This window comes from Tympanuchus pallidicinctus, unplaced genomic scaffold, assembly GCF_026119805.1.
Source record: "Tympanuchus pallidicinctus isolate F22 unplaced genomic scaffold, pur_lepc_1.0 scaffold3, whole genome shotgun sequence".
Lineage (NCBI taxonomy): Eukaryota > Metazoa > Chordata > Aves > Galliformes > Phasianidae > Tympanuchus > Tympanuchus pallidicinctus.
In genome coordinates, this window is record NW_026294747.1 from 43,580,114 (window position 1) to 43,603,502 (window position 23,389).

At 36.4% G+C, this 23,389-nt stretch overlaps 2 long non-coding RNA genes across 2 annotated transcripts; both read right to left on the reverse strand.

Moving 5' to 3' along the window:
• Window positions 1–1,503: 1,503 nt before the first annotated feature.
• LOC128085995 (uncharacterized) lies at window positions 1,504–5,421 on the reverse strand. Its single transcript, XR_008209193.1, has 2 exons — window positions 5,388–5,421; window positions 1,504–4,620 (listed from the first exon to the last, which is right to left on the reverse strand). It is a non-coding gene; the product is annotated as an uncharacterized LOC128085995 (long non-coding RNA).
• Window positions 5,422–9,901: 4,480 nt separating this feature from the next.
• LOC128085994 (uncharacterized) lies at window positions 9,902–16,235 on the reverse strand. The gene is made up of 4 exons (XR_008209192.1): window positions 15,968–16,235; window positions 12,023–12,124; window positions 10,619–10,757; window positions 9,902–10,086 (listed from the first exon to the last, which is right to left on the reverse strand). It is a non-coding gene; the product is annotated as an uncharacterized LOC128085994 (long non-coding RNA).
• Between the last annotated feature and the right edge of the window lie 7,154 nt (window positions 16,236–23,389).

The window sequence follows — 23,389 nt, forward strand, 5'->3', positions numbered from 1 at the left end:
CTGTGTCTGGGGTGGGTCAAGCTGGGTTTTCAGAAGAGGTTCTTCACCAAAGGCCTGTGGGCATGGAACAGGCTCCCCAGGGCATCGCACACAGCCCCAAGCTCCAGAGTTTGATGAGCGTTTGGACAGTGCTCTCAGATACTGAGTTTGAATGTTGGGGTGGTCCTTTGTGGAGCCAGGAGTTGGACTCAGTGATCCTTGTAGGTTCCTTTCAACTCAGGATATTCTACGATAAACTTCAAGAATATTGTTCAGACATCCATAATGAGGCTGAAGGCAAGCTGTCTTCAGTTCTCCGTGTAGTGCTGCTGGCTAACACAGAGAATGGTTTGGAAAGACTAGTGCGAGAAGGTGAAGCACTCCACTCACTGCTGCTGCCACCACAGGGCCCCAGGTGGGCACCCTGAGAGGTGCTGTGCCAAGGCCCCTCCAGAGCACATCTGCAGGTGCTTTCCTGTGACTTCAAAAAACACTGATGTCAGTGAGAGAAATTTCCATGGGACTGTAACAGGACTGTAACATTTGCTCACAATTTACAAACTGTACTGTCTTGTGGGCATCAGATCAGGCATAGACTGCAGATTGCTGCAGTTATGATTCTTATGTGTTTTTGTTTGTTTTGTGAATTGAGAACAGGAAATTTGATCAGATTTCAGTTTGTGTAGGTTGCTTTGTGAAAATGTTCAGTTTTGCTTCTTTTAATTGATTTTAATTTAATAATTAACAATGTATTATTTTCATATCAGTCTAAATAATGATTTGCCCAATCATAGTGCCCTGTTAGACATAGGTAGACATAGTGCCAGGTTTTCACCAAATTCTCATTGTATCTGGCAAGCAGTTTTTTTGTGTGTTTTTGGTTTTTTTTGTTTTTTTTTCCAAATATTTCATCTAAGTGACACCAGAAGAAAGGCTGGGCATCCAATGTATCTTCCCATCCTTAAAGGCAGATGCAAAAGAAAAAGACGTGTTTTTCTTGTTGTTGTTGTTTGATTTTGTTTTTGTGTGGGCTCATGATTTAAAAGGCAAAAATATGCCAGGTTATGTCTCAATTCCTTCTCCATTTCCAGAGATCTGAAGGACTGTGAAATATCTTTGGGGATGGTGAAAGGTCACTAACTGAGTTAAAAGGTCAGGTTCCATCAGTTCAAGGACCTTGTCCTCACAGACTTTGGCTCACCAGGAACTGAGTAACATACAAAGAAATGGAGTACTGAATACAGTTTTAAACTTACCATACCTATAGAAAAGTAAATTCACATGGATCAGTATATTAAGGAATAAGCCTCAGAGGAGTTTTATAGTGAGCGCTACTTGCATGTCAGTAGGACTAAAGATCATTTTTCAACACTCACTAGTAATTTTGGCAAGGAAAATTACATTGTTATGATGAGGAACTTCAGACATATAACTTGGAGCTAAACAGTAAAAGATTACTAGAGCTCTTAAAAATCATAGTTCATGATTTTCTGACAAAAAGAAAAAGAAAAAAAAAAAGTCCTATTGGAGAAATGTACAACTTCAGAATTTATTTTGGTAAAGATAAGGTAATTACAAGCCTGAAGGAGTTCACCTGAGCATGTAGATAACACACAAGTGGACAGTGGCGGTGTCTTGTTCATAAGGCTTGTATTTTGGCTTGTTTCTCTCAAAGCTGCAGAAAATGAATGACTGAGTGAGAAGAAAAACTAGATAGAAATGTGTCAAAGCAGTGGGAGTAAAAATGAAGTTGAATGATTTAAGCCAGGATGTTGTCATGAAAAAAGACATTCAGCAAAATGCATTTCTAGTTTTGTGGGGAAGCAAACACGGCAGTCGGAAGTAAAGATATTAAAGTAGGAAATAAAGCAATCATTGTAAGAACAGTTATAAAGCATAGAAAAAATGGATGAGAAAAAGTGTGCTTGGTAATTTTAGGAATAACTCTAGTTTTCTAAATTTTACCAGTATTGTAGGCCAATATATCTAAATAGATACAGATAAGAGTTTTATCCGATCATTGAAAAAATGTATGATGGACTTCAGCATATCAAAATGACTGAGTACCTTCCTTGTCATTATTAGTATGGGCACCAAACAACATAAAGAGAAACATTCTAAAGTAGGTGAGTCATAAAGAACTTTAATTTGAGAGTATTAGAGACTGCATATGGTCTTCCACAAAGTATGAAATCATATACATTTCTAATAAAGCTCTAATTACTGCAGGAATTCTGTAAGTCCTGAAAACTGACCTTAAGTATTCAATTTGGACAGCTGAAGACACAGATAACAACTAATTTATCTGTCATGAATAAAACCAACAACAAATGCTGATACAGGACATAACAAGTTATGAGATGGGAGTACAGCAGTAGCAGCTGATGTGACTTTATAGAAAAAGAATTTGTCAAGTATATTTTATTTCTTGTTAAATTACAAAGTTGATGAAGATGGAGGTGCAGGTATAATACATTTGGATTGTTCTCAGATACTTTTCTGGAAGCTTGGCCATGTAATCTGTCAAGAAGACTCACAATGCATGAGATTAATGTGTGGAGATAGGCGCAGCTCCAACGGAATCATCAGTCAGAGGAGATGGTTGCAGATGACTACATAGAAACCAAAAGTAGGACTGCTGCTATTCAGGATTTGTTATAACAATTAGAAATTCAATGCAAAATCTCTTTGAATAAAAACTGTAGTACAGAGAGCCTGAAAGAGTTACAAATACTGTTGAGGACCCAGGGGTCAGAAACAGACAGGTTGCCCTACTAAATGCAGTCACCACCATATTTTTAAGGAAAACAGTGACACTTTGCCTTAAAACTCAGAGCAGTAGACTGACTCAAGAGCTGATGGATGAGCTGTGGTAAGCTAGGGATGTCTTGGATGTGCTGTGATGTATACCTTCTAAATAGGACCATTCAGATAGTCAAATACGAGCTCACGTCTACAGGTAGACATGCAAAGGCAGCTCTGAAAGAAGCTAGGCTGCACAGTGAAGAAGCAACCCAAAACAAACTTCTTACATCATGCTCTGTGCATAAGATCTAGTACTGTTCAGGTATATTGTAAGCTTGCAAGCTGTGTAAGAAAACAACATCAGTAAAAATAGCTTTAATGCCACACTCTTTAATTCTGTTGTCTTCACTGTTAAAAGATCTCAAGAAATTGGAGAAAGGACCATGTAAGTAACTTTGTTACTTTGCAGATGCAGGGCTAGCTCACTGCAACATCTCAGACTCCTGCCCTATGCACCGTTTTGCACCATGCCCTATGAGTCATGTCTTAGATGCTACTGTTCAGTTTTCACATCCCTCCACCAAAGCCCTAGAAGCAATAGCCCTGTTTTTGTGCCCAAACCACAGATCTGAGCCTGGGTATGTCAGCAGCTAAAATTCTGTAACTCCTTCTCCTGCATCATGTGCGTATGAATCCCCTCAACAGAAATGTCATCTCTTCTCTTTCAACCCCTACTAACATCTTAAATTTCACATTGCTGGAAAGGCCCTGATCCTGCAAGCAGTTTCCTTTTGAGAATTCTGTGCAACTGCATAGTCATGCAAAGGCTGTATTTGTTTTGAATTCTTTCATGCCCCTCTGGAAAAACGCTACACTTATCTAAATATGTAGGCCTGTTCATCAAAGACTGAGGAATTTCAAAGCACTGCTGAAGCTGTTGGATGCAGAGAATGTGTTTGGGTCATTTCTTTATCTGATAGTGAAAAGTCCTCTTTTTCTGAAGGGGGAATGGAGACATCTGAATTATGTTAGCTGTTTCTGTGCAGTGCATTGTTCAGTTTTTATATTTATTATTGTGTCTTTTGGCTGTATTTCTAACCCTCATTAGTAAGATCTTATGGCATATATATTTTTTCCTTTTTCTGTGGCAGACTTACTGCTAACTTTTGCTCCCACATACACCTCTCATTTTTTTTTTGTACAAGATTTCCTATACTTTATCTGTAACTCAAACTACAGTGGTTGGTTGGACTACAACTCTTTAGACTTGACAATTGGTGGTCTTTTGAGAAAATGATGGATAGAGTGGCAGAAATATGAGATCACAGAATCATAAAATTACAGAATCATAGAGGTTGAAAAGGGACCTCTGAAGATCATCTAGTCCAACCCCACTGCTAATGATCTATGTCATTAAGCTTGTTCTCAAGGAGCTCTGAAAGTCCACCAGAAAAAAAAAATCTCAATTTTCTTATTGTCTCGACTTCATCACCCAAAAATTAGTAACTAATGCTATACTTTTTTTTTCTTTTTTTTTTTTTCCAATAAAAATAACTTTTTATTAAAATGACTTCCTCATTCCCATGCTGGAATGGCGTGGGAACTGTTGAAACTCTTTCCAGTTTATGTGGAAAAGAAATACATAAGTGAATTTGGAGCTCAAAGAGGAAAGGGGAGAAGAAGGGACATGATCAGAGCAAGAGCAAGACTGGTACATGGACAGAGGCACATAGACACTTGTGTGTAAACACGCATACAGAGTCTCCATAGCTTGATACTTACAGTAGTTCTCTGGGATGACAGGGCTAGACCTGTGTAAATTTATGCTCAGTTTCCTGGATAAAAGCTGGTGGAACTAACAGTACTTCTGCACGTTAGTAATAAAATGTCAGAAACCTGAAAAAAAGTTTAGGGAGAAATAAAAAAGAGGAAATTGAGTTGAGCTTTTTGAAGGAAGTATTTCAGAAACAGTCATTATACTGACAGCAACTGAAATGTTTAAAAAATGATGAGTCACTTCAACATTCATGACAATGATGGCCTTAAAATGCAAGTAATTCCAGACTTGCACAGTGCACAAATTATGATAGAAGCTGCAGCTAGGTAATGTAAATAGCAGGCAGATCAGGAACACATCCTGCTATGAGAAAGGCTACTTTAGTCATCATCCAAGTCCGCCCTAGCACTTTCCATTTTGCATACAAAGGTACCAAGCAGAGGTGAGAACCTGGCACCCAGCTCTGTAATCTGTGGATGAGCTCTGCAGTAACAGAGGCTGGTATTTAGGGCAGGAAACGCAGTGCCTTCACACTGATCTCTTCTCTAGCCAAAAGTGAATGTAATTAGGCAAAATGCAAAAACAGAGTTTTGCTTTTATTGTGACCTAGAAATAACAACACAAGTTGCTTTGGCACGCCTCAACAGTAACACTGAAGTTCTCCTGACCGTACACATTCCCTGCCTGGTTCCCTGATTTTCTGTACTCATTGGCTCCTTTACTGCTCCTGCCAGGGACAGGATGTGGCAGACGTCCATAACTTCCTCAAAGGCATGACAAGTGTCAGCAAGGGTCAATTGCTAAATGTCTTCTCCAATACATAACAGAGGAACAATAATTCCAGCTGGAGAGCTGTATGGTCAAAACAAACAAAAGGTCTTCATACCTCCTTAGAGGACTGCGCTGCAAAGGGACAGCAAGAGAGCATGAGTAACTTCAGAGCAGAAGTCAGTCTGAGACCTCCTGTGACTAATGGGCAAAGGCATTACTGGCATGTGGGAGATTACCAGCAGATGGGCAGGAGGAAGGAGGCTGGGAATGGTGTGCATGCAAGTAGGGTCTGTAGCAGCACAAAAGGGCTGTGGCAACTTTCACACCCGAGTACACGATGGTACAAGTGTGGTGTGAATGCAGTTATATGTGCTGCAGGCCCTAAGGCCTCTATGGTGTGGCTGCATAGTGCACACCGATAGAAGTAGGAGTTCAAGTGCACACTTGGACATTGTTACCAAAGACAGTGTGGATGTAATTAGAAGTGTGCACCATTTCATTAATCATCACTGCAGCTGTATAGAAACTACTTAATAATTATTAAATATTTAGCTACAATTGCTTAAGCTAATTGACATGCAGGATTTATTTATAAGATTTTATGGTTTTAATTAGTGATTGAAGCTGATAAAATAAACATCAGAGAATCTGTAAGACTGTACTTCAGTCCTATCTCTTTACTACCATGTGTGTAGTACTGACCAGAAGCAGTTAAGGTGAGAAGATAATTCTTTACATTTTCTGTTACCGTCTGCATAAAACATCTTGCAAATGTTAACTATCTGGAAACTTCAAAAACAGTTTCAAAATTATAACTAAGTTCTAATAGAAAAATTGCATACATTAAAACCTGAGAAGATTAGTAATTAGTCATTGAAAAATCAGGAGTTAGTTTTAAAATAACATAAAGATCTGTAAGAAGTTCCATGTACACGCAGGGAAAGAAGTTTATCTTTTGGGTAACTTTTTGTACTTCATTTGAAAGCACTGCTCCTCCAGGTGGCAGAAGTAGCAGTTGCATTCAAAATGTATAATGGTGATACTGTGTTGATCCTTCTGAATCAATATTTCTTTGTTATATAGGTTTCCACTATATGGTTGTCTCAGAAATGCTGTGTAGCTAATAGTCCCTACTAGAAATACTAACAATTCAATAGTACTTATAAGTTGTTCCCAAAGGAACTGAGTACCTTCAATATAAAATCTGAAAGAGAAAACATTTGAAATATCTGTTAGTACTGAAATTTTATATCAAAGGGTCAAAGATTTTAATTTATTATTTCTAGTACAAAGTTAAATCATTCTCAGCACAGAAGCAGAAGAGTATGGTCATTTTCTCTTGGAAACAATGTGGGGGAGCTCAGCATATATTTTGTCTCATTTCTATGTTTCAGAACAATAGCCAGGTTGCAAGCTGGAAGGTGGATGGTCATCAACAGAAAGTAATTTCAACTATGGAATTTCAGGAAAGATGTTTTCACATAGTAGATATCAGTTGTGTTATGGCAACAAGGTATTTTGTAAATAAAAAGCTGAGCTAGCCTTATACACATTTCAGGAGTTCCTTATTCTACTGTTTCTAATTTCTTTGACCATAGGTATTTTGGGCCATAGACCAAAATAGCCTATTTTTTATAAAAGAGAATTATGAAGGCCCAAACCAGTTTGCATCTTCATGTGTTATAGTATCCCAACTGAGGAACAAAGGTAACGATGGCAACCTTTTTTTAAAGCTCTTTGTGGCTGTGTTCTGATTAGCAACGAACAACATCTTAACAAATAATCCATGCTGATGAAGGTCCCCTGCATGCAGATCTCTGTGGGGTTCTAAGGGTTGCAGGCCAGCAGCACCTTACAGTGGAATCTCTTCTGCAGGCAGGCATAGGGTTGAAGTGAGAGTTACTGTGCAATGCCTGCACTGATTGTCCCCTGCTAAAGATGCATGCAGGATCCAGGTGGAACCATCAGGAACTGTGATGGGTCCTCAGGAGAAGACCAGAGCTGCAGGACTTCCAGATCTCTGTGTAACTGGCAGGCACATTCTAGATGAGTTTGAATTTGACTAAATAGCTTCAGTTTACCATGTTTAGAAAGTTATAATATTCAAGGGAAAATGATTCTGCAAGTGGCCAAACATGCAATCAATACACTGCTGCACAAAAGAGTTCAAGCTTGACTTGCACAAGTAAAATGTTTGATACAAACCATTTCTTTACATATAAAATACAGTAATTCTTATTTTTAAACAAAATTCTACTGCAGTGAAAAAACAAGACTGTAAATGACACAGGTTACAGCCTATTTCTGGTACCTGAAATTCATTGGATAGTTGACAACAGGAAAGATCAGGAGTAGCTGACACTTTGAAATGGAAGTACTCTAATTCTTTTGGGAAAAAAAAAAAGTCATTGATGGATTATTTGTTTTGCAAAAGAAAACCCCCCAAAACAAAAAACCCTAGATGTTTAAACAAAATGTAGGCTTCCTTGAGCAGAGGCATTTGACACCATAATCAATCAGTTCCATAAGAATTGCTGAATTTTGAATATAAAATCAAGAAAAAAGGCTAGAAAGGAATTTGCCTATGCTGCTCTTCAAAGCAATCAATCAGGATTTGAAAAAGGACCTTCATCTGACTAACAGTTTCGTCTAGTTGCAGCTTCTTGCATTCTGGTGCTCACGAAAGGTCTGAGTGGCTATTAAGCAGACCAAAAGTTGGGTACCCATTCCCCCTACAGATTTTGTTTCTTTTTGATTGATAATAAAAGTTTCCTTTTAAGTCAGATTGAAGTAAAGGAGTAATTCTCTAGTTTGGGCAGTACGTCCACATTCTGCGTCAGGAAATGTAGTCTCATCATTACAGCCCACATCTAGTACACCTGTGTGGGCTTAGACTGCAATTCCAGTAAGAGAAGCCATCTTCCCTACGAGGCATTTAGGGGGCTCAAAATCAATTGTTTGAAATATTCAAATAAGGTATGCTTATTCTTCTGAAATCTAAATGCCAAATATAGTCACCCAGATCAATGAGTGATACTTCAAGGCAAACCATTTAATTAACAGCATATAGAGTAAATGGTTGGGCTGAAAAAGATAAGGTTTTTAGCAAGATATCTGAAAATATACAAAAGATTTATCAAAAGTTTCCTTCATGGGTTCTGAAACCACTACCTTTTGAGATTACAAGACACACAAAATATAAACCCTCAAATTACCCCATCTAGATATGGGCCCAAAACATAAATTATGTTATTTCATATCAGAACTGCCTCAAAGGCAAATGGTATTTAGATCTGGAAGTGTCGTTTATACTGATTTCTGTTCAGAATAACTATTTTAATTTGAAATTATAGAACTTGCGTATATGTTTAAGAACATTTACTCTGGAGTATATACTGCAGTCTAGAGCATTTTTGCTAAATAAAGTCTTAATAAAGTCTTAATAAAAGCCTCCATAAATGTTTGAGGTTCACTGATTTCAATACATTCTCTAGTATTTCAAATATTTTTACCACAGCCATTTTAGTACCTGTATATGAGGCAAACAGACTTGCCTGCTACAAATGAGCATTTGTTAGAGACACTGCCACCCTAGAGAACTGGTCACCTACAGATTTTACAGTGTTTATCAGGTTTATAAGAACACTGAAAACAAAGGAAAGCAAGACTAATTCCAGTCAGTAAAGCTGCAGCCTTGATCTCTTCCTGTTTTCTTTTGGTCCTCTCACTTCTAATCCCAATAATTTGGGGTGCATTGCTATTAATTTATATATATATATATATATATATATGTATCACATGAATCGGCTCTAAATCCCTTCTCTGATCTTGTCACCTAGGAAACAACAGATCCAAACACGATTGTCTCACTCCTCCACTTACGCAGCTTCCTCTTTTCCCACTGTACTGCATTTTTCCTAATTCCCTTCAGCACAAACAAATTAGGCTATGTTCTCACCTGTCATTCTGCTTGTACCCACCTCTTGTCTCAATTTTCTGCTATGCTGTATCCCCTGCTCTAGGACTAAAATACACCTGAGAGATCCTACACAACTTGTTTCCCTCTTCAAGCTAAATGCTTTCTCACTTTTTTTTTTAGCGTTCTTCTCTTTTGTGTCCCTTACAGACTTGTAAGTCATTCCTATCAATCAGCGTGTATCAGCCTATGGTTTGTCCACAGAGTTTATGCCCTTTCTTCACACTGCAAACACTATCTGGAGTTTTCCCAGCAAGAGATGTTTTTGGGGATTCCTGCACAAAGTTGTATCATTTCATTGAGTCTAGCCTCTTTGTTGGCATAGAGAAAATAATTCCCAGTAATACTGCAAAATAACACATAAAGAATCCACTACAGCCACAAGCCATAGTGAAGGTAGTGAACAAGATCATGCCATTAATGTTGTTCATACTTGCAGGAATATCATGTGTTTCTCTACAACCTGCCCTGTAGGCCTGTGAGTACACAGCTATACATATACCTACATATGCATGTGCATATACGCCTACTATACAATTAATGAATATACAGATGTTACGATACAGCAGAGAGCTCGGCTACGTAGCTGTTACACGAAAACAGGGAACAGAAATGATAGATACACTCACCCATACCCTGGGCTCGCTGGAGGGATCTCCAGAAGAGATCCTTCCTGCTGGTGGTCAGCTCTTAGCTGGGTCAAGGAGAGGTGCAGCCAGGCTCCACCACTTCCAGCAGTACAGCTGAATTGCCTTCACCTGTGCTCCTGTGCTGACTCATTGCTTGCCTCAGGTGATCAATCAGAGATTCAGGCCGTGATTCAGCAGTTCCCATACACCTACATATATTTGTTTTTATGCATTTATGCATACATGCTTATAAATATGTTCACATGGGCACATACATCTGTTGGAAAGGTATGCTAAGCCTTGCAACTGGCTGGATGTGGGGAAAGAGACACAGAAGCTTCACATCATTGCACTGAGCAACTCCTGACAGCTTCTGGCTATTCTATTGAAGTATATTCCCTAAACTAACTAATTTTTCTATTTGTTTACTATTTGATTCAGTATAGTAATTATTTTAGAAACATTAATTATCATTATTGTGGTGTTTTTCATGACATTCCTCATGTATAATGTCACATTTTTTTCTACACTGAGATTATAGCAGCAGCCACTATGAGTAGGAATCTTGGAACCTTGTACAAAGCAAATGCATATGAGATGATCATCCTCAAAATGAGTATTTGCATGATCTTCTAGGATTGTCACTCCTGATTTCTGATTTCTTATTGAAATCACTGTGTTTTACCATGGACTCAGTAGTGTCAGAATTGTTCTATAACATCAAATTTACCTTATCCTTACCTTTGACTTCCCAGGCTGTCCTGTCATTGACTTCAGTTACTGTGACAAAATAAGGAGATATTAGATTTGTAATAAACTTGAAATATGTAAATGTGAATTTGATTGGAAACATTGCATCTCAATGCTTCATTCGTAGAACCTGAAATTTAATACATATATAGTTATATGGATAAATTTAAAAGAAGAACTGACCTAGTTATTTCAGATATCCACTAAGCCTTTCAAGCCTTGTAAATGATGGTTTGGAATGTCTCCTTTACAGTCCAATTAAAACATATTTTTCACGTGTGGTTCTTTCTCAAATACTGGTTGGGTATCCAGCACCAGAATTTAAAAGACAATCATTTTGATACTTTAGCTTTATTTCTTACCTTCTCTATACAGTCTGAGAAAGCTGACAATGAAGACATTTTCTCAGCCAGGGTACAGCTCATTCAGCTCGAGATGACTTGTTAGCACACTTTTTATAAAGTTTAAGAATTTGTGGAAAAGCCATGATAACTGATTCTAGCTCAGTTTCCTCACTGAATTGTGAATACAAAATTTTACAGAAGAAGCTATGAGTTAACTAATGACACTTTCCTTACGTGGTATAGGGGAATTCAAAATAATATTTGCTACAAGTCAGATACCAGGCCTAAATCTAGGATTTTTGTCTGACAGTAAGTTGCAAGTGTGGGGAATTTTATTTCATTTCCGATACTAAGAAAAAAAATAGAAAGATTTTCAGGCTGACTTCATAGCCTTAGCTCCTAATTCTTTAGTTTCAGAATACGGTGAAATATACTTAAAGATTCTTGATTAAAAAAATCTTTTTTTTTCCCCTCCCACAAATTGCAATTCTGCAATTTTAGGATGATCACGACTGGCACGCTGTACTAGTTATTTTAACAACGGTGTTTTTGTAGGGAAAGAGGTAGGTGTAAAGATATCCTCTCTTGCCTTTCTATTTTAACTCATGACATCTTATCAGTACTTCTGGCAGCAGTGATAAGAATAGATTTGAAGTGGAAACTCTGACACAGGTGCTTTCCTCATTGATGACTATGATTTAAATGTTTACACTGAAGTTACTTGATTTTATATTTTAATTCCTGATCTGTCTCACTGTCCGTACCTCCATTAACATAATATTCAGATTTTTACTTCAACTCATCATTCAGAACTTGATATAAAAATATGTATCCTCTAATGATGCATAACTAGAAGGTCTTAATTGAAAGAAAATAGGCTCCAGCAAACATGCCATTGAACAGTCCTGTCTGTACAGTTCACTTTTCAAAACAGTGATTGTTAAAGTAAGTTACAGAAAAACAAAAGACAAATATGTATGAAATAAATGATGCTAAAATAATACATTTTAAAGTACGTTCAGTAACCATGGAATGATTACAGAAGACTTACTTTTACATCCTTAGGATAATGTAGTTTGCCAGGATCTGCATTATAAATGTCTTCACTGAATAAATTATCTCCTCTCCCTTCAGATGGAAGTCTGTAGTTTACCTGCATACAAATACACCATAAAATAAAGGGTTATAGAGTAAGTTCATATTAATTGTGCAGAAAGGATGATAAAGTTATTCTTAGTGTTAGGATAATGCAGAAGAAATACTATGTGTTTAGAAAAAAGCAAGCAAAGAAAAGCAATTCATTCATCTATACCAAATATTTCAGATCACATTCCCAGAGAGTCCTTAGAAAATGAATGATCTCTTTTTTCCCCCCTTCTTAGCCATCACTTTGGCAGTGATAACTGAGCCAACAAATGTTTACTACTCGTATGGATTATGTGATTTAATATTTGGCCATGACTCTGGCTGGATCTTTCGGTCGCAGGATTTTCTGGCAATCTCTTCCCACCTGCCACTGCTCAGAAATCATGATCAGAAGACATCAGTAGCTTTCTGTTCACTGTGATGGAAATTTAGAGATCTTTAACACGCACGTTACTTTTACAGGCTCGTGTTAAGTTTTAATCAGACAAACAGAATATATATAAATTATTTAGTTAAAAAGCCTCAGAAATATGATTTAATATCAGATACAAGTTCTGTTTGTTTATTAGCATTTTCAACACAGGACAGGTTATTCCATATTATAATAGTTTAAACTCAAGTTCACTTTTCATAAAATGAAACAAAACTTGACAGCAAATGAAATTTGCAGTTCTTTAAGCATGAGGTGTATACAGAATGGCAATGAAATAATACTTTTGTAACAGTAATGCAGTGAACAGCTCTTTCATAGCAGAACAACACAGGGATCCTATGAGATTTTTTTTTTTTCCCTTCTAAACTCTGTAATGATAAATAAAAGCCCTGGGAGGTGGTTATGATTTTACATGGAAAGTAGTTGTTTAATTTATTCAGTCTAAATAACTCAAGTCTAATTTTAACAAATGTAAAAAAATATACTCACTTTATGCACTTTTTCTATCTGATTTTGTGAGCTGATGTATTTCTGCACAGTGCACTCTCACCAGTATGAAGCTGGTCACAAACCAGTAGACTGTTGTTGACAGCTTTCTCAGCTAAATAAGTACACCCATGCTCTTGGTTATCTTGCAAATATGAATGTACAAGGTAGAAAGTGACTCTCTTTCTGTATCAATTCATGGCACCACCTAATGGCTTTTTAGCTTTCTTACCAACAGTTGTTTTAGAAGAGAAAAAAAAAAACATCATTTGTGTCTCCTGATATCCAAAGTTCCTCAACCCTTGGAACTGAAGGAATGAAATGATTTCTCACATACGCTGCCTCTTTTCAGTGTTATAACAAAAGCTGAATTATCACAAATACATGATGCCTGTGGGATAGTCACAGCTATCATAGGTTTACCCCACGGATACATTCTGAAAATAAATTAGTTATTTCAAAACAAAGGCAGCCATACAAATAAATGCAGTAAGTATGTTTGCACTGGCAGATGTGTCTGCAAAGTTTACTCCTCCTGCCTACTAACTTACTGCAAGGAGAAAATAAAGGGTAGTTTCAATTTGTAAGGCTTGGAATTCATTTCAAAACCGGCTTTCGCTCTTTGTAAAGCTTCTATACTAATGACCAGGAGACCATTTAATTGGTCTCAGTTTTCATTAGATGTGAACTCATAAGAGAATGTGTTTAGTGAGGCATCTTTGAAGAATTGAGAGTTCTACTTTTAATCTAACAAAGCTGGACTTTGCTGGATTTCAGTATTTCTGGCACTGCTATGCAGTTACCAGAGTACTTGGAAGGAGCAGGTGTGAATTATGAACTAGTAAGATGGATTAACAGAAGTGATGCGTACAACTATGGTACAAGCGAATCACTGCCACACATAATTGGTCCTGATGTTATTTACGGACCTGTGTATTTTTAGCTGTTGGCACGCTTGCCACAGTGGAGAGGGGTGGTAGATAAAAATAGAAAGAGTACTTTGAAAGGGGTGTTATTTTTACACTGAACTTCTCACGTTGCTCAACTGATGTCTCAGCATGACACTGAACACCCTCACAGGAAAAATTTCACCAAAAGACTACAAGATCTGGTCAGACCAATGGTCCATCTGTTTCTGCTTTCTCTACGGTGACCAGTTACAACTTTTCTGAGAAAGAGTGCAAGAAACAGGGTGGTAAAAAGCAATCCTAACGATCAGCTATTAAAGCTTTTTAGATCACTGAATTTAGTGACAAAAAACAGACATTTTCCCCAAATGTTTGTGTAATCCCTTTTAAAATCTCTCTGCTTTTGGTTTCCCAAAGCTCCCTCCAGCAATGAGTTCAGCAATTCAATTAAATAACATGCAAAGAAAGTGTTTCCTCCATCTTTAGTTTTAATTACTACATAAGCTTTTGCACTTCTGAGAAACAATGAATCACCATCTCCGTACTACTAATTTTATGCTATACTTACCTTTAATAATGTCTTTTGAAACAAGGCATGTTTCATTCCACTTCTCTTGTATGGAAACCATTACTTGTTTTTGATCACTGTCATTCACCGTCTCTGTGTTTTCTCTAATGGTACTCCTTTAGTCTTTGAAATGAATGACCACAAATACACCTATTTGAGATTTCTGAAACAGCATCACCATATTTTCCTGGTTTGTTCTCTACTCATAAGATAATAGTTGTAATATTCAATTTGTCTCCTCTTGTCACAGATGATGGAATTTTCTGTACAAATAGCTCCCAAATCCCTTTTGTGATTATCAACAATTTTAAGTTCTCTGTTTTGTATTTTCCCTTCAGGAAGCCTCCAGAGATTTTATTTTCTAGCTGCTCAGCACTGGCTAAAACTTTCTTCTTTTTCTTCCTATCTGCCACAGTTGTGATTTTGCTGTGTAGATTTTTATGTTTTGAAAGCTTTCCTGCCTCAGTATTTACTTCCTTTACATGGTCATTTGTGAATAGTTTGTACAGCTGCATTTGGGTCTCTGTAGATCCAGGGGGACCTCATTGAGTATTTTCTTCATTATTTGTAAAAACTGATCATTTACTTGGATCTCTTGATCAGTTGCTATACCATGATCTTCCCACCGTCAGATAGTTTAGCTTCTTCAAGAGCTTTCAGTAAGGTACTTCGCACAAAGCATTTTACAAGTCCAAACATTTTATATTCATGCTCTCTACATTTGTCACACAGTTTTCATTCTCAGTGTTCAGTTCATGTTGACTCTTTTCTTTCTTTCTTTCTTTCTTTTTTTTTAATTTATCCAGATGTCTACTAATTCTGTTTTACAATAATTTCAATCAGTTTGCCACTCTGTGTTTTGTAGTTCCTCAGATAATATCGATGTTCATTAAAAAAAAAAAACAAAAACAAAAACTGATGATATTTATATCATCTTCTGCTGTCCTTCCATTTTTCCCAACTACATCACATGTGATATTTATAATTAAATGAAGACAAATATGAAATCAAATAGGTGAAGGACTTTGAATTCAGAAGGTTCTGAAAGAAACCACCCATTAAGAGGATGATATAAAGGAACTGCCAAAATAGTAATAATTAAAGTGAACCAGAAACAGAAGATGAAGGACACTCTTACCTAAATTTTTTCATATCATACCATAATATATTTTTGAACAACATGCATTATGTAAAGGAATGCTTTCTTGGCTTATATGAACGCTCTATCCAGAGACTGAGAAAAGGTGATCAGGAACATCAGTAGAATTTTACATATTTCCCACCATATAAATCAATCATTACTTTTGTGGCATATAGAAACAAGCGGCAGCAGCGGAGTTGTGCGCTTTCCCTTTAAGAGGAAGAAAAGTCAGACTGTTACCAGAAACTTATAACTGAACTCAAAACTGATAAATTGCCTATAAAGATTTTAGCATTCCCAGAGAGCATGCATACCTTTTCTGTTAAAGAAATTCCATCTGAAATTGTTCCCAGCACAGTCAGCTATAAATCCCAATACCAGATGGTTGTTTGCTCAGCCTAGGACAAAGTACTGCAGTATCAAGAACAGTGCAAATCCCCTGAATTCCTTTCCATCTCCCCTGATAGGCAAGTATCACTCAGGTCATGCCAGAGGCACCAGACAGGACTCTGCCTCCTCTACAGCTCAGAGTTGAGATTTTCAGACATGCCTTGCGGGCTTAGAAGCTTAAATCTCTCCAATTTCCTAAGGGGAGCTGCATCATAAATGCTGTAATCTATTGGAAATACGTCTTCAAAGTGTTTTGTCCTTAATTAAAAAGTTGAATTCTTATCTAGAGACTGTTTTTGTTAAAGATTTGAATAGCACCACTGACACTACTATATGTTTATATTTTCAATGATGCTTAGTCAAGGTAAACTCCAACTTCAGCATCAGCAATTGCAGAATTATCCTTCTCAAGTCTGAATCATATGTATAATTCAATTTAATAATTGTTAATTAGCCTACTTTCCAAATTAACTTTGAGGCATTGAATCAAAATTCCAGATGAACTGATAAATATTACATTTATAGCTACTTCAATTCTTTAAATTAGCACAAAAGCAAAGTGCTTTCAGTTGTCAATAGAAAAGTCAAGAGAATCTGCTGAGTTTCACTTTTTGCTGAATACAAGCATTTAGAATACATTTTCCATGAAACAGATTTGAAAACAAGGAAGAAATATTAGTAGACAAGTAAGGTTTGCATTTGCTTAGATTACTGAGCTGTACAAAGTAACACAACTGCGCTAACGGCCAATTTAGGCACCACATACAAAGTATATGCTTAAAAAAAGAACTAAATATCTCTCACCTGTATATTGGAAGATTACTCTGAATCTCAAAACGTAGATTCCATTCAGATGAAAGTATATAATACTATTATTTGGTAAATAGACATGGTTTTGCAACAAATATCTGCATTCTGATACTGTCAGGTCCCTTTTTTCTTTTTATTTATAGTGTTGAAGTCATGCATGAACCATTGCCTTGATGCAAATGTCCTGTTGAAAAGCACCTTATCAGGCATGATGGGCTCTGCTATCGCAGTTCAGAATTCTCGTGATTAGAAAGCAGCTGCCTCTTAATCATTTTTTACCTAATGAAAGCAAAGCAAATAGTTACAGTCTGCTTGTTAGTCTTCAGTGCTGTATATTTCTACTAATTCCTTATCACCACTACTTGAAAGACCACAAGGCGTCATAATCCATCATACAGCTTCAGCTTAAACAAGATGAATTTTGGAGCAAATTTCCGCACTGATTAACGAGTTCATGCCTGTTAGAGCAATTTCACATTAAAGGTAGACCCCATGATCAACACCTCATTTTAACTTGGCAATAACAGAATAATTCATTTAAAAGTAGTAATGAAAATCACTTTCCCTCAAAGCTCTAATCCAAAGCCCTCTACCTAACCACAATTTTATCTTCATGTATGTCTTTGGGAGTCTGGCATTTCACATGTGTACACAAACCAGTACAGATCTGCAATGGATAAGAGCTCAGATCAGAAAGTCAAAAAACAAAAAAATACTGAGCTTGGTGAAGAAATACTCTTGGTAAACTATTAAGTGGGGAAAAAAAAATACTCTTTAGAACACACTGACTAGTAAACAGAATGGAATGTTTTCTCCTAAGATATCATGTCTATAACATCCTGTACTGGTCATTGTTACTTTTGTCTAATAAATGTCCCACTGTCAAGCCAATGTCTCACTGATTTCCATAATTTACACCTTGCTAAAACATCACGTCACATTTTCACTGGTGAAATGTATGCAAGTACATTCAACTTGTTAAGTTTCTTTATGTGTTACTGGAGCAGTGAGCAAACTGGATTTTGATTCTCACAGAACCATCACTAGGCAAAAATGTCACAGTTTCTCCTCCTTAATGGCAATACACAGTACAAAAACATTCAACTAAAATCAGTGGCTCATAGACTGATGAGTTGCTGTTACATCACATAGAAACTGACTTACAAAAGAGTGCTTTATATAGGCTTTCTTAGTCACTTTTTAAACCAAATGAGTAGATTTATTAAAAAGGCAGCTAAATTACAGAACTACTTCCCTGAAATCACACATATTAGGCAAATTTATCTTAGCATGCTATTCATATCACTCTTCAGCAAAGGGAAAAGGAGTAAGGACACCCCACGTGCTACAACTACAATGACAATATAGGAGCTATTTGTTTATAGTCATTTGCATAGTGCAGCAGATGAAAAAGGAACATATGGCACGTCTTCCTGGCTTGCTCTGTCCTTTGACAGCCTTTTAGCTAGTCACGAAGCAGGATTCCTCATGCTTAGCACACTCACATACTACTCCGCCCTTGTTAGACTTCATACATACCTATCACTGTAACACTGTGCTTGAGGTCAACTGCTACTCAGCTAGGTGAACAAGCATGTGAGTACGAGCTTGATTCTTTAACATAAAACTAATAACTGATTAATAGTATTACTACTTTCTACAAACCCTGTATTCCTTTCAACTATACTAACTAACCTGGCAATTCACTAATTTATTAACAGAAGTATTAATACTTCTGTCTAACTGTAAAAGGGCATTAATATGGAAGACATATTAACACGGAAACATTTTCACGCAGCTGTCCTGACTCACTTTAGCACAGAAGTAGTTTTGAATTCCTTAACTGCCTCACTAAAAAAAATGCTTCCCTTATCACTTATGAATATGATGAAATGACTGCAAGCACATGTGTTCATGTTTACAGTCTTTTCCTCTTCCAGACAGACTAAAAAACTGTGGAACAGTTGCCTCCATCACTGTTAACCACACACGTGATATAAATATTCATGGCTGAGTTACTATCTTTATAGGCAGAGCCACTACTGAGACTGCTTACTAGTTAAGTATTTCCAGAAAAGAATATTCCATCTAATGTACAAATGACAATTATTCTAATAATGGCACATAAATCACTGTGCATGTACCAAATTAAATGAACACAATCTTGTTTACAATGAAACCAAACATCTTCCAGTTGATTCAGGAGTTTCTCATAATCAAAACATTTACAGATAGCTTAAGTAGTCTCAACAAAAACAAAATGATTTCCTTCCTCTGTGAGTGCTACTGATGCTAAATAACTACATATGAACTTATTTTTAGAAAGTCTCAATTTAAAGGCAACCAATGACAGAGGTAGTACAAGTCCTGCTATAGAAACCAACTCCAGTATTTGGATTGCATTTTGAATTTGACACAATTGAATTCAGCAAGAACTCTGTAGAAACTTCCAAAAAGACACTGGGACCATTTACCTCCTAAAAATATATAACATTAGTCTAGACTACATTCAACTTCAATATTACTTCCTTTACCTCACCTTGGTACAAAACTCTTCAACGATACTTGGATTTATTCAAGTATTGTATTTTACTTGCATGGAAATTAGCATTCATTTTAAACCAACATGAACTTTAATCATTCATCTGGATTGGAAAATCTGAGTTAAGTAGGCTTTCCTATATGTATAACAATTTCTTTTTTGATAAAGAATTTCAAACTGTGGTTTGTGGATCTTCAACTAATATATCAACAGTCAGGTGCTTTACTGTTCCTAAACAGGCCAAAGGTTATCAGCGCCAGTATGATTTGAACTAGAAGTTATCTGATAAGCAATCTGGAAAGCGATGTTTAAACAATAGTTTTAAATGTCTTATCCAGGAATTGAATATGTCAGTATTTATGAGCTAGGAATATCATAAAACTACCAGGTAGACTTGTACTATACAACATTGAAGTCAATGTAAACTCTATTTATAGTTGCCATTCTCTACATCTTGTGTTTGTTGAATGTGAGACTAATTACATTCTCTGGGAAAAATGAAATCTTGATTAACACATCATCTCTTTGGAAGCACTGTAGATTATGTGCCAAGTTATTTAAAATAGTATCTTTATCAGATTGTATAACTGATTGATTTTATACGTGAACAAATATTAACCATACAGTTTCTACATATAAAAGATTTGCTTACTAGTGTGTTTCTGGGCAGTTAAGAAACATTAGGACCTCTACAGCATTTCAATGTACTGGGGAAAACAAAAAACAAACAAAAAACCCCCCATCAACTCAAGAAATGATTTGTATCTTTCTGAACATGAGCAATTTCAAGGGAGAAAAAAGATCCAGCTGGTCTAGTACAAAGGATATGCATAGAATGACCCGTGTAGTCTTTCTTTCCTATAGGGGTTGAGGGGCTTCTGAGGAAGAGCATGGACAGCTCATCCGCACTTATGAAAGGTGCGAACTGCCTTTGAATTTGCCTAAACTACCTCCTTTTACATGTTTTTCATCTGTTCTCTGGTGAGCTTCCTTTCTTATTCATTGAGAAATTACCCAAAGCTTTTTCATCATCGTTCAGATTTGTGTCTTTTCCTAATTACCTCTTTCATGAAACAAGGAATTGTATATTGAATATATACTTATATTGAATATATTGAATAGTATATTCAAATATATTGAATAGTATATTGAATAGTATATTCAAAGATTAATTATGGCAACAGCTTGAATGATACTGATTTGTCATATACTGATTCCAAATTGCATTGCAAAAGTATCTGCTTTAAATTCAAATAACTATGCAAAACAACATTAAGAATCAGGAAACGAGCACGTTTGAACATCTTACCTGGCTTATGCAAAATGCGTGCAAAGGATGGGTGACAAAAACATGTTTTTGTTTCTCATGCTCTTTTGCAATGAGCTCATGTAGATTCATCTCAATGAAACAAAGTTCCTCAGCAGTCACTTCTTACTATTGCTAACACTACATGCTTTTTGCTGTCTGTGCACAAGGTGGTGCTCTTCGCAACACACTGTAGGCAAGAGCACGAGAGCAAGATGCCTTACTGCTTCGCACAATCTCGTTAAGAAGCATAGGATTCTTTCCACCTAGTTTGACATAACATTTAATGAGATTTCAGAAACCATAGGATTTCATTCCATTCTCCAGATACAATGAGAAATGGAAGATCTATTACAAAAATGATAAAATTTAAGAGGTTAAATAGCTCTAAAATTAAAGGATACTTGGATTGAACTAAGATGTTCATATGACCAGAGAGTTTGGTCTCCATATTCTGTGTGAATGTATTGCACAGGAGTTCCTTCGCAATTTGGAGATTGAGAAGTGAGCAAAATTCACTTCTCACTGTGCTTTGTTATGATCTTTTCTTCTTCTAAATTTAAAATCTGACATTTTACCTTCATATGCTTCTCTGTTAGCTAGACACTGTTGATGATATCATATACCTGCACTGAAATATCATTCCATTAGAAATAAAAATAAAAAAATCAGTAAGATAATTGTATCTCCTCTGACAAAAACAAGCAAACCAACCAACCCTGAACATCCTTTATACGAATAACACTTATTTAATAATAAACAGGCAAAAAAGAATGATTCATTGTATTTGAATATAGGTAGGTTGACATTCTTGGTGGAGACTGCGGGCAGAAGCTGCTTTTTAGCTTTTAGAATTAATCTCTCTCTGCTCCCAGAGAGCTTCATTAGGAAAGTTTATCTCTTTCACAGGTGCTCACTGAAAACTTGACCTTGAAAGACCAGGTGGACAGCCAGTATTCTGGGATGTTTGTAAACTTTGAGCACTGCTATCTTGCTTCTGTAAAGAGTGGGGAGGGGGGAAAAAAAAAAAAAAAAAAAAAAAAAAAAGCTTTCTCCCGTAAAACTTCTTATCAAGAGACTAGATGCCATCATTTATTTTTTTTTCTTTCTTAATGCTCAAAATGTGCTGGGCCTTAATTCAGTTTGCCATTTTGCTCCATGAGCTACAAGTATATATAATTGTTTGAAAAGATGTGACGGAAATCCCTACCTGGTATCTGCATACAATGTGGCATACAACCCCAGAGGAAGCTGTTAATTCTACAGAACTTGTGGTTTTTAAACAGGCTTCCAGTCTCTCCTTTGAATCCTTCATGCATTTTTTGAATGCTCCTCTGAAGTTAATCTCCCTGAATGTACTGCTCATCATTTCACTCAGTGTTTGTATTTATCATATGTTGAGGAAGCCCTCCCCAGAACCAGATAATACTGAGTGGCAGGGTGGAGAGGCTTGGGAGAGACTTTAAAGAGAAGGACATCCTCTGTTTCATGGAACGTTACTCCTGTACACCTGTAAGATCCGTTGAAGCAGGAATCTTTGATGGAATCTGGGAAGAACTCCAAGGAAATAACACATTGTTTATATTCTCCTAGCCAGGGATGTGAAATATCTGATAATAAACAAGCAAAAACAGCAATATCACCAACTGGAGATCTAATTATTTTGATTACACACAAAATAACTTTTGTTTGCTTTGTTTGGTCCAACTCTTTAAAAGCATCCCTTTGCATTCTTAAGAGAATACCTTTGGTAACATCCTAGCCAAGTTCAAGTATTTACAACTGAACTCCAAAGTTATAGTTGAAAGTCGCGTATTTCTAATATCTTGGTTTACCCTAAAATGTCTCCATATTAATATCTGAAGTAGTTGAGCTGTTTTGTCTCAAAGAGGGCAAATACTTTCAAAAAAACACTGATATAAAGATATATGCAACCACAAACACTGAAAATAGATTATAATTCCAGGTTTCTTACCATTTCTAAGCTATAGAGCCTCACTTTAGAGAGCCAGGGAAAGAAAGGGATAAAAACAGCACACAATGAAGATAACTTATGGATTATAATGACAGAAAAAATACATTTATTGCGTCTACTTTTTTTTTTCCTTCTTCCTTTTTCTATTATTTTTTATGTTTCTTTCTTTTTCATCATGTCACATAGCAATAGCTGTGGTTACACTGGCACTGGCTACAGAAAAGGAATATTGTCCTTTAATGATGCCTTATACTGTGGCCTAGTCTTGCTCCTCCAGTACACAAACATATAGCTACTGAGAATATTTGATTTTAATGGAATAATTTTGTGAGTAAATGTTTAATAACATCCATTATATAATCATGATCTGTGTTACTGAACTTGTACATATCCAACCTAGACAACTGACATCAGTCAAAAATTCATATGGAATCTTCATTCCAAAAAGATGCTGCTATGAAAGCTGCTCTAAAAAGATAGCTAATGGCACTGCTCATTATTAAGAAACTGGAAACAGAATCTTCTAATAAGCTATATAGAACCATTCATCGCTTTTCTAAACCAGCTATGAAGAATGAAAAAAGCTTTCTATCTCAGACTGACATTTCCAAAATTTAGAAAATAATAGTTAAAATATTAAGCTGTTTCTAAGAACATAGATAGGAGAAATACAGGGTTTTATCTGACTTCCACAAAATAAATAAACAAATAGG